Source organism: Pipistrellus kuhlii, unplaced genomic scaffold, assembly GCF_014108245.1.
Source record: "Pipistrellus kuhlii isolate mPipKuh1 unplaced genomic scaffold, mPipKuh1.p scaffold_m20_p_3, whole genome shotgun sequence".
In the NCBI taxonomy this organism is placed as follows: Eukaryota; Metazoa; Chordata; class Mammalia; order Chiroptera; family Vespertilionidae; genus Pipistrellus; species Pipistrellus kuhlii.
The window spans coordinates 158,640,090-158,652,324 of record NW_023425529.1 but is presented as its reverse complement, the minus strand read 5'-3'; the positions used below and the strand labels follow the sequence as shown (position 1 = coordinate 158,652,324).

Sequence of the window (12,235 nt, the reverse complement as noted above, 5' to 3'; positions counted from 1 at the left end):
ATTTGTACCTCTTATATCTTATTTAAGAATTCTATTCTGAACCCAAGATGAACATGGTTTTCTTCCAGAAATTTTAGATTTTATGTTTTACATTTAGATCTATTATTCATTGCAAGTGACTTTTTGTATATGGTGCTATATATGAGTTGTGGTTCATTTTTTTCATGTAGCTGTCCAAATGTTCCAGCATCATTTCTGAAAAGAACATCTTTTCCCAACCAATTACCTGAACATGTTTATTAGAAATCAATTGACCAATCAATCAATCAATCAATCTATTTTAGGATACTCCATTGTATTCCATTGATATGATAGTCTATTCATACACCAATATTATACTGTTTTGATCAATGAACCTACAGAGTAATGCTTAAAACCAGATAATGTGATTCTCCAAATTTTCCTTTATAAAAATTATTTTGAATATTTGTGGTTATTAGCATTCTTACATAAATTTAGAATCTATATGTCAGTTTTTATAAACATGCCTGTTTGGATTTTAATTAGTATTGATTCAGTTGGTAAATCAATGTGGGGAAAATTTACATGTTAACAATGCTAATTTTTTTCATTCCTAAGCATGTGTATATTTCTCCACTTATGTTGATCTTCATTAATTTCTATCACCAATATTTTATGGTTTTTGTCATTAAAATCTTACAAGTAATTTGTCACATTTATTCTGATGTATTCCACGTTTAGATGCCATTGTAAATGTATTTTTAAATTTCACTTTCCAGTTACTGATTGTTAGTATAAAGAAAAATAAACAATTTTGTATCTTAACCTTGATAGAGAGGAAGAGAGGAATTTGAAGGGCTTCTTTCAGTAATCACAATATCTCACTGTTTTGCAGCCCATCTCTATGCTCTGCCATCCAACTCTACTATAATCTAGGAATGCATGAGTAAAGACAGACTCATAAATGTCCACATTAGAGCCAGGCCTAGAGGAAAAGCAGAGATAGCTAAAGAACACGTTTACAGAAATGTGAAGTCAGTTTTATTTCCTTTAATCTCTGCATGCTGATGCTTTAAAGTGTTTCAGTCAGTGAAGATATTTTCAAGTAGGTATGGGGGACATACATTAAAAAGTGGCAGCATCACGGTCTAGTATGGCTACAAGCATACGTTTTTGAGTCAGAAATTCTATACAGTTTGATGTCTGGCTCTGCCACCTTGGGAAAGTTATAAAAGCATTTCATAAAACCAATCCATAAAAAAGGCTTGTAGTGAGCTATTGCTAACATAAAACACATAAATGGCTAAGCACAATGTCAATGATAATAGCAAGCAATAAAGTTACATGCTATTTGTATTTGTCCAGAACTGTGACGTTTCTGGGATTCTACTCTACTTACAAGCTCTGACAGGTTAGCTTGCTACTCTCTCATGGGTGGGTGCAGAAGACAAGAGATCCCTGGATCAGAGACAGAAAACTTTATTACCCACAGCAAACACAGTATCTAGACTTCATGTTTTCCCAAATCCTCCTTTCCCCCTATCGCATAAAGGGTAGGCATGGGCAACACCAATGCACTTAAATGGATGCCTATGCAAGCAGGGTGTTGTGTTGTAGGCGAGAAACCTAGCAAAGAGCCAAGTACTTTTTTAAAATATATACTTTTATTGATTTCAGAGAGGAAAGGAAAGGGAGAGAGAGATAGAAAGAAATATCAATGATGAGAGAGAATCATTGATCAGCTGCCTCCTGCATGCCCCACACTTGGATCAAGCCTGCAAACCAGGCATGTGCTCTGACCAGGAATCAAACCATAACCTCCTAGTTCAGTGGTTGACAAACTCATTAGTCAACAGAGCCAAATAGCAACAGTACAATGATTGAAATTTCTTTTGAGAGCCAAATTTTTAAACCTAAACTTCTTTTAATGCCACTGCTTCAAAATAGACTCACCCAGGCCTTGGTATTTTGTGGAAGAGCCACACTCAAGATGCCAAATAGCCACACGTGGATCGCGAGCCGCAGTTTGCCAACCACGGTCCTAGTTCATAGGTGGATGCTCAACCACTGAGACATACTGGCCAGGCTCAAGTAGTTTTTGAGCAAACAGCAAACCTTGTACCAAGCAGAAGATGAGCCATTACCTCCTCTGTGGGTGAGTGCTATGGTGTCTGTGAACTATCTACTTAGTCACTTGAATGACTATGTACCTTGCAGTCTAACAAACTGAGCAAAAATGTGGAGAGTGCCCAGGGCACATATCCCTCCCAAGTAGTAAGCTTATTAATTTTAAAAATTCACTATAAAAAAGAATGTTATAATGCTTATAAAAACTTCATATCTAGCCAAAACCGGTTTGGTTCATTGGATAGAGCATCAGCCTGCGGACTGAAAGGTCCCAGGTTCAATTTCGGTCAAGGGCATGTACCTTGGTTGCGGGGACATCCCCTGAAGGCGGTGTGGAGGAGGCAGCTGATTGATGTTTCTCTCTCATTGATGCTTGTATCTTTCTATCCCTCTCTCTTCCTCTCTGTAAAAACTCAATAAAATATGTTTATCTAAAAAAAACCTTCATATCCAGATCTTTTTGAATCTAGTGATAAAATATCCATAACTCCCAAAGAAGCCTTATTTCTTCCATGAGCAACTTTGGAATGATGCCTATCTGCTCAAACTTGTATTCATCATTCTTAAGGTTTACAGAGTGTGCTTTATGCTTCTTTGACATGAGAGCCTTTCAGATATTTGAACTCAGTTGTGGGTTTCCCTAAATTTTCTATAGTTTAAGTGAGCTACTGCAAAACATTTAAATAATTATGTGGTATTTAATGTGTGATGGTCTAAGTACTCTACACATATTCACTCTTTATTTGAAAACAACATTATAAAGTGAGCACTATTTTTATATCTATTTATAGATGAGTAAACTGAGGGCCACCTAGAAGAACTTGGTCTGACCACAGCAGGCAGTAGTTGAGCTAAGATTTGAGCTCCAGAGGTTGTGTTCTTAACCACCATTTCACACTGTCTACACCTAAAAATCCACCATTTCACATCTGTAAAAATATTTCCTTACATATCTTTCCTTATCTAAATAACCTCATTTTTTTCTGGAGACTTAAAGAGGGGTTTCATATTAATAAAGCAGTGGTGTGATAGTTTGGTTAGAAACTATAGAAAGACAGTTCATTAAATACATAAAATCACCAATTATAAAAGGAAGAAACAGTGAATTTACTGCAATAACAGGCTCCTTGAGAGCTACAGTAGGAAAGAAGATTGATCCAGGAATACAGCCACCTCCTTCTCAGACAGTTTTTACCTCAAGTTGGCCTGACCATGTAAGGCCTTCACAGTCTCTGGGCCACAGCTTCCTCTTTGTCAAATACAGAAATTAGACTAGGTGATAACTAAGTGTAAGCAAGCTCTATGATGCTGATATATAATCTTTCTTCATCTCTTTTCACCTGCATTTTTTTAAAATTATTTACACATTTAATAATACTATAGGTTATATACTTTAGGATATATTGCTAACAATAACTGCAAGTAGCAGGTTACAAATATTATTTATATAAGAAAAAATGACTCTAAATAAAATTTAATTAAATGGCAATATATTAATTAGTAATGCACACATTTTCTGTAAGAAAATGCAAGTAATCTACCTTAGCTGATGGTGTGTGATAATGTTTTAAACAACTATGGAACAATTTTTCTTTAGGTTTCTATTCCACTTTTTAACTGAAACACATTTTATGTATAATCCTTGTGCTTAACAATAATATTCAAATGTTAACTATTATATATTTAAATTTTCATTGATCATCAATTTTTGGAACATAGGCATATATTAAAATGCTATTTTTCTTTTAAAAATAATATTTTTAAATTATCATTGGTATTTACTTTAATGCTCATTAAATGTTTATCACACATGCAAAATATTTATAAGATTCTTTTTTTTTTAAATGAGAAGCAGTTGTATATATAGAGCAAACACTGAACTTAAAAGTAAAAAAGAAAATTTAAAGGATAGAAGAAATACAATAATTACTAAAAAGGTTCCTTAAAAAAGTGGACTAATAAAGGCTTTAACATTCCATTCATTTCAACTAAGCTATGGTGTCTTCTTCCCAACTCTGGACCACTGACTTGGTTCTTCTAGCAATTATTTCCATTGTAAATTCTTTGTCTGCCCCTTTGAGATGAAATCTTCTGCAACCCAGCAATGCCTTTCTCAAGGACTTGAGAGTCATCCCTTTGACATGCAATCATAGGAAAGATAAAGCCCTTCTCCCAGTCTCTATGGAGGTAGGAGCCCAGCTTCCATAAATGTGAACTGGCAAACAGGCAAACAAGAATGACCTAATCACACTGACCAAGGTTCCTCAAAACATTTTCCATCCAGCACTATCCCACTAGTTCTCTCCAAGCTACAAAGCTATCTGGCCTTTTGTTTCACAGAATTGAGCTCCTCTCTCTCCTCTCTCTCTCTCTCTCTCTCTCTCTCTCTCTCTCTCTCTCTCTCTCTCTCTCTCTCTCATTGCAATTCAATTGGATAAAGTCTTTCTTGCATTTTTCACTTCTCTGGTTCATTTTTTCTCTTATGCTAATGAGTGGGGGTTTTTTCATGCTTCAGGATGAACTTTCCAAATTGTCTTCAATGAGAAAAATATTATTTTGATTATGAAAAGAATTATTAGGAACAGAAATTTATCAGTGAGAAACAGAAAAAATAGGATTGAAATAGTATATTTTCTAAAACAAGGCTTTTGGTATGACAGGTTCAATAAACATAAAGAAAATGGAATAGGTATTATCTAAGAGTACTTTAGGTTAATGCAGAAAAGATAGCTTTAGCCTGACTGTGGGACGAATTAGATGGGACTATAACAGCAGACAACCGATTTCTAAACTCTACTGGATTTAGTCAAGACTTACTTATGTCTATGAATATAAAAGGCATGTCATGCAGAGCAAGTGTGCCTGTAGGAACTGAGATTTTATTTCTGAAAGTGGAAACAGGAGCATAATAAAATGAAACTAACAAAGGCAACAATTATTGGCCATTATATCTAAAGCAATTTTAGAAAACGATAAAGAACAAATAAAATTGACTCTACTGAGATATATTAGGCCAATGAAGACAAAAATCTATTAGAAACAAATGTGAAGAAGTGGCACATGTGGCTCAGTTATTTTGTTGGTTAAAGTAATGGACTGAATAAATGTTTCTCAATTTTAACACTTGGAACATATCTACATAAGTTATTTATTATAGGGAATTTGGGATTTTCTGTATCTATAAAATAAGAGAATGATCCAAAAATTAACATTGAATGAAATAGTTCCTGGAGAGTTTTAAATTAATTGATTTCTTTCTTTAGTACCCCCCCAACACCCACAAATGACTGTAGTTTTTAAAAGAAAAAATATTTATAATTTAAAAAACCACTTTGGTAAAATATGACATGTCTAAAACCCAAAAAATAATTTCAATGTATGATTGTGGTAGCATTAAATGTATATTGCTTTTACAACATCTCATATTCACCTCAGTAGTTCTCAATAGATATCTGCAAAAAATTTTAATCCAAATGCGACAAGTGTTACATTTGCTTGAAGTGCTAAATAGGTATTTAATATATGATATTTATAGAAAACTATTATTATTCATTAAGTATGATGTTTAAAGCCAATCACCAAAGTCTGAGGCATAACTAAAATTGCTTTCTTTACATGAAGTTTGAATAAGAAGATTTCATTCTAAATATTATTCCTGCTCAAAAGGGAAGTCTCTAAATAAGATACAGTTTTCTTTTTTAGTAAGTGCCAATATTTTGAAATGGAGTTACATATTATTTCTTTCACAGATGAAGTTAGAATAAATGAAGAATGTTTCTGATCCTTGGAAACTTTTATTAAACAGTAGTAATAAACTTTGATATACAAACACAAAGATTCTGGTAGAAGCGCCTTGTATGTCATGAATCTCTCTGCACCACAAGTTAATAAAGTCCAGATTGCTCCCAGCCAGCCACAGCTCCCCTGATATCTACATCAACAGAACAAGGACCTCCAAATGAAATGAAGACTCTGATGAGTCTAGAACTGGGTGTCTGATCAAACTTTTATCTCAGGTGATGCTATTTTACTGCACAATAGTCACGGAGACTGCTGATTTTGAAGATGCTTGGGTCATCAGGGTCAGTAGTAAATTTTCAACAACTGCCTTACAGGTATAACCAGAGAGATGATGCTCAACCAGCAGAAGTGAGGGAATGAATGTCTACAGTGCAATTCTACCTAGAAGTCTTAGAATAAGACCCATTGCAGTGCTTATCCAGGCATCTAAATTACAATGAGCCATTTGCACAATGACTGTCCCCATGTGCAGTGATCAGGCATGAGCCAAATCCTAGCTCCCTTGTATGCATAAATTTGTTTTAGATCTGCATGGCAAGACTGCGCATGCCAGGAGGCTATGAAGATGCTGATACTGATACCATCTTCCTGAGCTTGTTCCTGCAGTAGGCTGGAGAACATCAACAAAGAATCCAAAAAACTTGGATTCTAATTGCAGTTGCCACTGATTCACTATACCCTCAAGTCTGCCACACCTCCGGGCTTCTGTTTCTCTGTAAATAAAATGTGGATTATTATGCCTATGCATCCTAAGTCCTAGAGTTGAAATGAAGACCAATGGAAATCATTATGAAAATTACTTTGATATGTAAACCATATTTATTTTCCACTGAGGAACAAAGGCAATAGCAAAAAAAAAAAAAAAAAAAAAAATCACTGTGTAGTCACAAGTTGGCTTGCTTTTGAATGAATACAATAAGTTGAGACTGTTTCATAAAATGCGGTACCTTCAAGGCTTTCCACAAAATCTATGTAAGCCTATTGTTAGTCTCAGGCTTTACTGTGGTCAAGAAGGAAACAAAAGTCATACTGTGCCACTCAAAAATCCCAACAGAGTATTTCTCTTTGGAGATGGCTACTTGGCTGAAACCACCTAGGATTTCTTCCTGTCTTCATGTCCCTTTTCCTATAGCCCTCAGCCCTGCTCAGCTCTGCCCCCACTTCTTCGTCCCACACAGAGCAATACCTTCTCTCCATCTCAAGTTCCAGATGACTTCTGAAGCATTGGAGACCCACACCTTAAGAAACCTAATCAAAGGATGCAAGCTGGTCTTCTCTGAAATTGGATTTTCTTTCCAGCTGATTAGAAAATAAGGTTTTTGGCATATGGTTATAATCAGTTGCAAAGCACCAAGCTGAGAGCCTAATTCCATTGTCTTCTAGTCAGTAGCCAGAGGCCTTTATTCTTTTGATGATTTGCTGACAGTTCACAGATGAATAAAGAACATTATTTTTTTCTTTTTGTCATTTCTCTGGCAAGTATGTAGTATTACAGTGAGCCAGTTACTGCACTAAGCACTTTTATAAATATTAACTACTCAGCTATTCATCAAGAACAAGCCCAGGAGACAGGCATCATCAATCACCACCATCATCGCTCAGTGGTGAACTGTAGAACTATTTTGAGGCTGACCACCTAGAGTTAGCATAGCAGCCACAAGTTAAGGGCATCATCTCCAACAAGGCTGCAACCACTTCAGATGCCAGCTACACTTGTGGGAATCTCTATGCCACCTATCTTTAGACCAACTAGCTACAGCTTTTGGGGTTCCCATAATCCCCCTCAGGTTAGATTATTCACTAGAACTCACAGTATACCTACAATTATTACAGCTGTGTTATAGAGGTTACAAATCAAGACCAGAAAAACAAACAGAGACACAGGGTGAGGCTGGGAGGGTCCTGAATGCAGATATTTCATGTCCTCTCCCAATGGAGTCAAGGCACATCACCCTCCCAGAATATTGATCTGTTCACCAACCAAGAAGTCTATCAAGCTAGTTGTCAGAGTTTTTATTGGGGTTTCATTATGTAGGTATGACGGACTCTATCATTGGCCATGTGTTTGAATTCATTCTCCAGTCTTTCCACCCTTCTGGTGGTCAGACTGGCTCAATGCCCCCATCTTTTAATCACATCATTAGAATTTCTGGTGTGACCAGCCCCTCCTTGAATTATAAATGTAAGTATTATCTAAAGGAATCTATGTTAACAGGCATTTAAGTATGGTCCAAGGTGCTTTTGAATAACAAAGACACTTGAGAATTCTAAAAAATTAAGAGACTTCCCACTCAGGAGATAGCATTAAGGCCTGGCTAAATACCCATATTTTACAGTTGAGGAAAAATGTGGCAGAGTTTCATTACGTTACCCAAGCCCCAGAACCAGTAAGTTCAGAGTCCTGTAATGGAAACCTCTCCCAGATTTCAGACTGTCTTCTGAAGTTGGCATACTAAACATCCAACCTAAATTGACGATGTATTGCAGGTAAAGCTGACTGACCATAACAGTGAAATTCAGTTAACAATTTCCTTTTTAAAGCCAAATCAGAACTTTTAGGATCACAAATAAAAAGGCCCTTCTCAGCAAAAGAAACCATCAACAAAACAACAAGAAAGCCCACTGCATGGGCAAACATATTTGCCAATGTTATCTCCCATAAGGGTTTAATCTCCAATATTTATAGGGAATTCATACAACTTTACAAAAAGAAGATAAACAACCCAATCAAAAAATGGGCAATGGACCTAAATAGATACTTTTTTTAAAGAGAACATAAGCAAGGCTGAGAGACATGAAAACATGCTCAAAGTCACTGATTATCCAAGAGATGCAAATCTAAACAACAGTGAGGTACTATCTCACACCTGTCAGAATGGCTATTATCAACAAATCAACAAAGAACAAGTGCTGGCAAGGATGCGGAGAAAAAGGAATCCTCATGCACTGCTGGTGGGAATGCAGACTGGTGCAGCCACAGTGGAGAACAGTATGGAGTTTCCTTAAAAAAAACTAAGAATGGAACTCCCATTTGACCAGTGATCCCACTTCTAGGAATATATCCTAATAAACTAGAAACACCAATCAGAAATAATAAATGCACCCTATATTCATAGCAGCACAATTTATCATAGCTACGATTTGGAAACAGCCTAAGTGCCCATCAGCAGATGTGTGGAAAACTATGGTACATCTACACAATGGAATACTACACTGCTATAAAAAGGAAGTGTCTTCTACCATTCACAACATCATTGATGGAGCTGGAGAGCATTATGTTAAGCAAAATAAATCAGTCATAGAAAGATAAATATCACAGGATCTCACTCATTTGTGGATTATAATGAACATAAACAGATAAACAAAAACAGATCCAGAGACACAGAAGCATGAAACAGACTATCAAACTCCAGAGGGAAGGCAGGGGAGGGAGGGATTTGAGGAAGAGATCAACCAAAGGACTTGAATGCATGCATATAAGCCTAATACCAAGGGGGTTAGGGCATGAACAGGGGGTGGTGAGAGGGGGTGCATGCAACGGGGAGAATAAGGACACATATGTAATAAATTAAACAATAAAGAAAAGGGGGGAAAGGTTCTTCTCACAGAAACAATGTAAGGTTGGGTATATTTGTGTGTGTTGACTCAAGTCACTAAAGTTTGAGATCAGACAGTGATGTAAAAAAAACAGTGATATCAAGTACTTTCAGGTATTGTGTTGAGAGTTAAATAACATTATCCATGTAAACCACTTTGCACAAGTCCTGACACCTTCTAACTGAAAACAGAAAGCCTTTATTGTAGTTATTATAAATTATCATTACTGTTAATATTAATAAGTGAAAACCCACAAGTATTTAGTAAATTACTCTAGGCATTTTGCAGAATTTTTGTGACTTCCAACTCAAGAACTCCATCAAATAGAAAATTAGAAACAAAAGTTAGCACATATCAAAACTTCTCCGTGATTATAAACCCTAGGAGAGCATGTCCATATTCAAATCCAAGTGGCATATTCAATAGCAGCTGGTTCTGTAGCAGCAATAACAGTATTTAGGCACTAAGATTAGATAGATAGATAGATAGATAGATAGATAGATAGATAGATAGATAGATAGATAGATAAACAGAGAAGACAGCCCAGACAAGAAGCACCCAGTCAGCAGGAAAGAAAGAATGCAGTAGGGAACTGCAGTCAAATATGAGAACAGTTGTAAATTTAAAGCAGAGAGAGAAAACAAGCTTTACAAATAGAGACCAGAAAGGGAATATTATTCTTGGAAGGATTTTGGGGTTAAATCTAACCTGCTCATTTGAGACATGAACTTGAAAATCAGGCAACAAATAAAGACCATAATAAAGTTCACTGGATAGAAGAGAGATTAGAAACATGAAATACAAGATAATCCAATAATGTAGGAATATCCTATTGATTATATATTAAAACAAAGAAAGACATTTACTAATAATGGTGGGATACAGTAAAAGTGATGTTCTTATTCTGTCTAATTCATGATTTATCACACAAAAATAAGGCTTAGAACATAGAATAAGATAATGCATGAGTGTTCTTAGCATAGTGTCTGACCTAAATATTGATTATTTACACCAAAGTTAAATATATATATATATAATCCAGCCCTGGTAGGGTGGCTCAGCTGGCTGAAGCATCAGTTGGATGTGGGTTCCATTTCCAATCAGAGCACATACCTAGGTTGCGGTTTGGACCCTGGTTGGTGCTCATACTAGAGGCAACCGATGAATGTTTCTCCCTCACACAGATGTTTTTCTCCATCTCTCAATTCAATAAAACATATCTTCGGGTGAGGATCAAAACAACAATCCAATCCAATAATAAATATATCTTAGTATTAAGTAGAGGTCAGTGTATTTACAGATGACATTAGCCTCTGATTTATCTAAATTAATTTTAAACCAAAAGTGTTTTTGAATGCCAGCGAGATGGAACAGGCTCTGAAATAAGATTTTTCCTCTTTGAGCTCATGCATTCATTATAAGGACCTTGGGACACGTCTGTAGGCAGCATCTTTTCAAATTCCCAGGAAGAGAAATGGAGGCGTGTTAATTATGGGCCTCTTTCTACATTTATGAAGCGAAATAAATTGTCTGAATCTGGGAAGGGTGTCTCCTTCTTCTTGCAGCAAGCCTTCCTGCAGAAAGCACAGCTCTTCCTCTTCCTCCACACAATTACCTGGTCTGCGAGCCCCTCCATTGGGAGGCCTGATCCGGCTTCTAAGTGCCTTGTTGGTAGAGCTGCCAAACAATGGAATACACTCACAAACCCTTTCAGCTGCCACATTTAGCTATGTCCTCCCATGTTCCCTCTATCATTGAGAAGGTATGATTTGGAATCCATTTTTCTCTTTGATTATTTCTCCAATTGTCCAGAAACTAGATAGTGCTATTTATTCAAGGTCTCTTCAAATATCCCAAATATGTATTAGACATAATAGCCGCTGTCAGAAGAGAAATGTGTTTATACAGGAGGTAACTGCCTCAAGGTCTCACTGGTTGTGCACAACAGATTTTGCTTTCAACCTGACTTTTCTTTTATCTTTTTGCTATATGTGTTTATTTCTTTGGTTGAAATATAATTCACAGAGCACAAAATACAGGCTTTTAAAGTGTACACTTCTCTGCTTTTTATATTCACAGGCTTGTGTAACCACCTACTTCCAGAACATTTCCATCATTTTCAAAGACTCACATCCATTCAGAGATACTCCTCTTTACCCCTTCAGCCCACTCCTGGAAAATACTAATATGCTTTCTGTTTGCATGGATTTGACAATTCCGGACATTTCATATCAATGGGATTATATCATATATGGACTTTTGTTTCTCACTTTGTCCATTTAGCATGATGTTTTTAAGGTATATCCTCTTGCAGCATGTGTTCGTATTTAGGATATATTTTAGACAACAAAAAATGATTGGTTTTATACTTGAGAGAGAGAAAAAACGAATATTTGTATTTCCTACCTTAGGAAATTTAGCCATTATGGGTCATTCAAAACCTTATGTACCCATTTGGCTAAAAACATGGAGTGTGTTTAAAATATTATCTCTGATCTCATGGTGACAAATATATCTAATTACTGAAATAGTAATGTTTTACAAAACCAGAGCATATTCATAAGAGTAGGCTAAACTCGTGATTGTCAACATGCATCTTTTGATAAATATATTAACATGTAGCTTCAATTTTCTAGCTTTCAGTTGAGAGATAGGCTTACTCTTGACTCTAAAATGAATGACTGGTGATTAGAGGGGAAGACAAATGAGAATAATTAAGTCAGCAGAGAACCAGGTCTACGGCTTTATC

At 36.0% G+C, this 12,235-nt stretch overlaps 1 protein-coding gene across 1 annotated transcript in view; it reads right to left on the bottom strand.

Moving 5' to 3' along the window:
* The window catches only part of MYO16 (myosin XVI), a 414,776-nt gene that overhangs the window by 307,155 nt on the left and 95,386 nt on the right, over nucleotides 1-12,235 (bottom strand). The gene's annotated exons all lie outside the window — the stretch shown is intronic.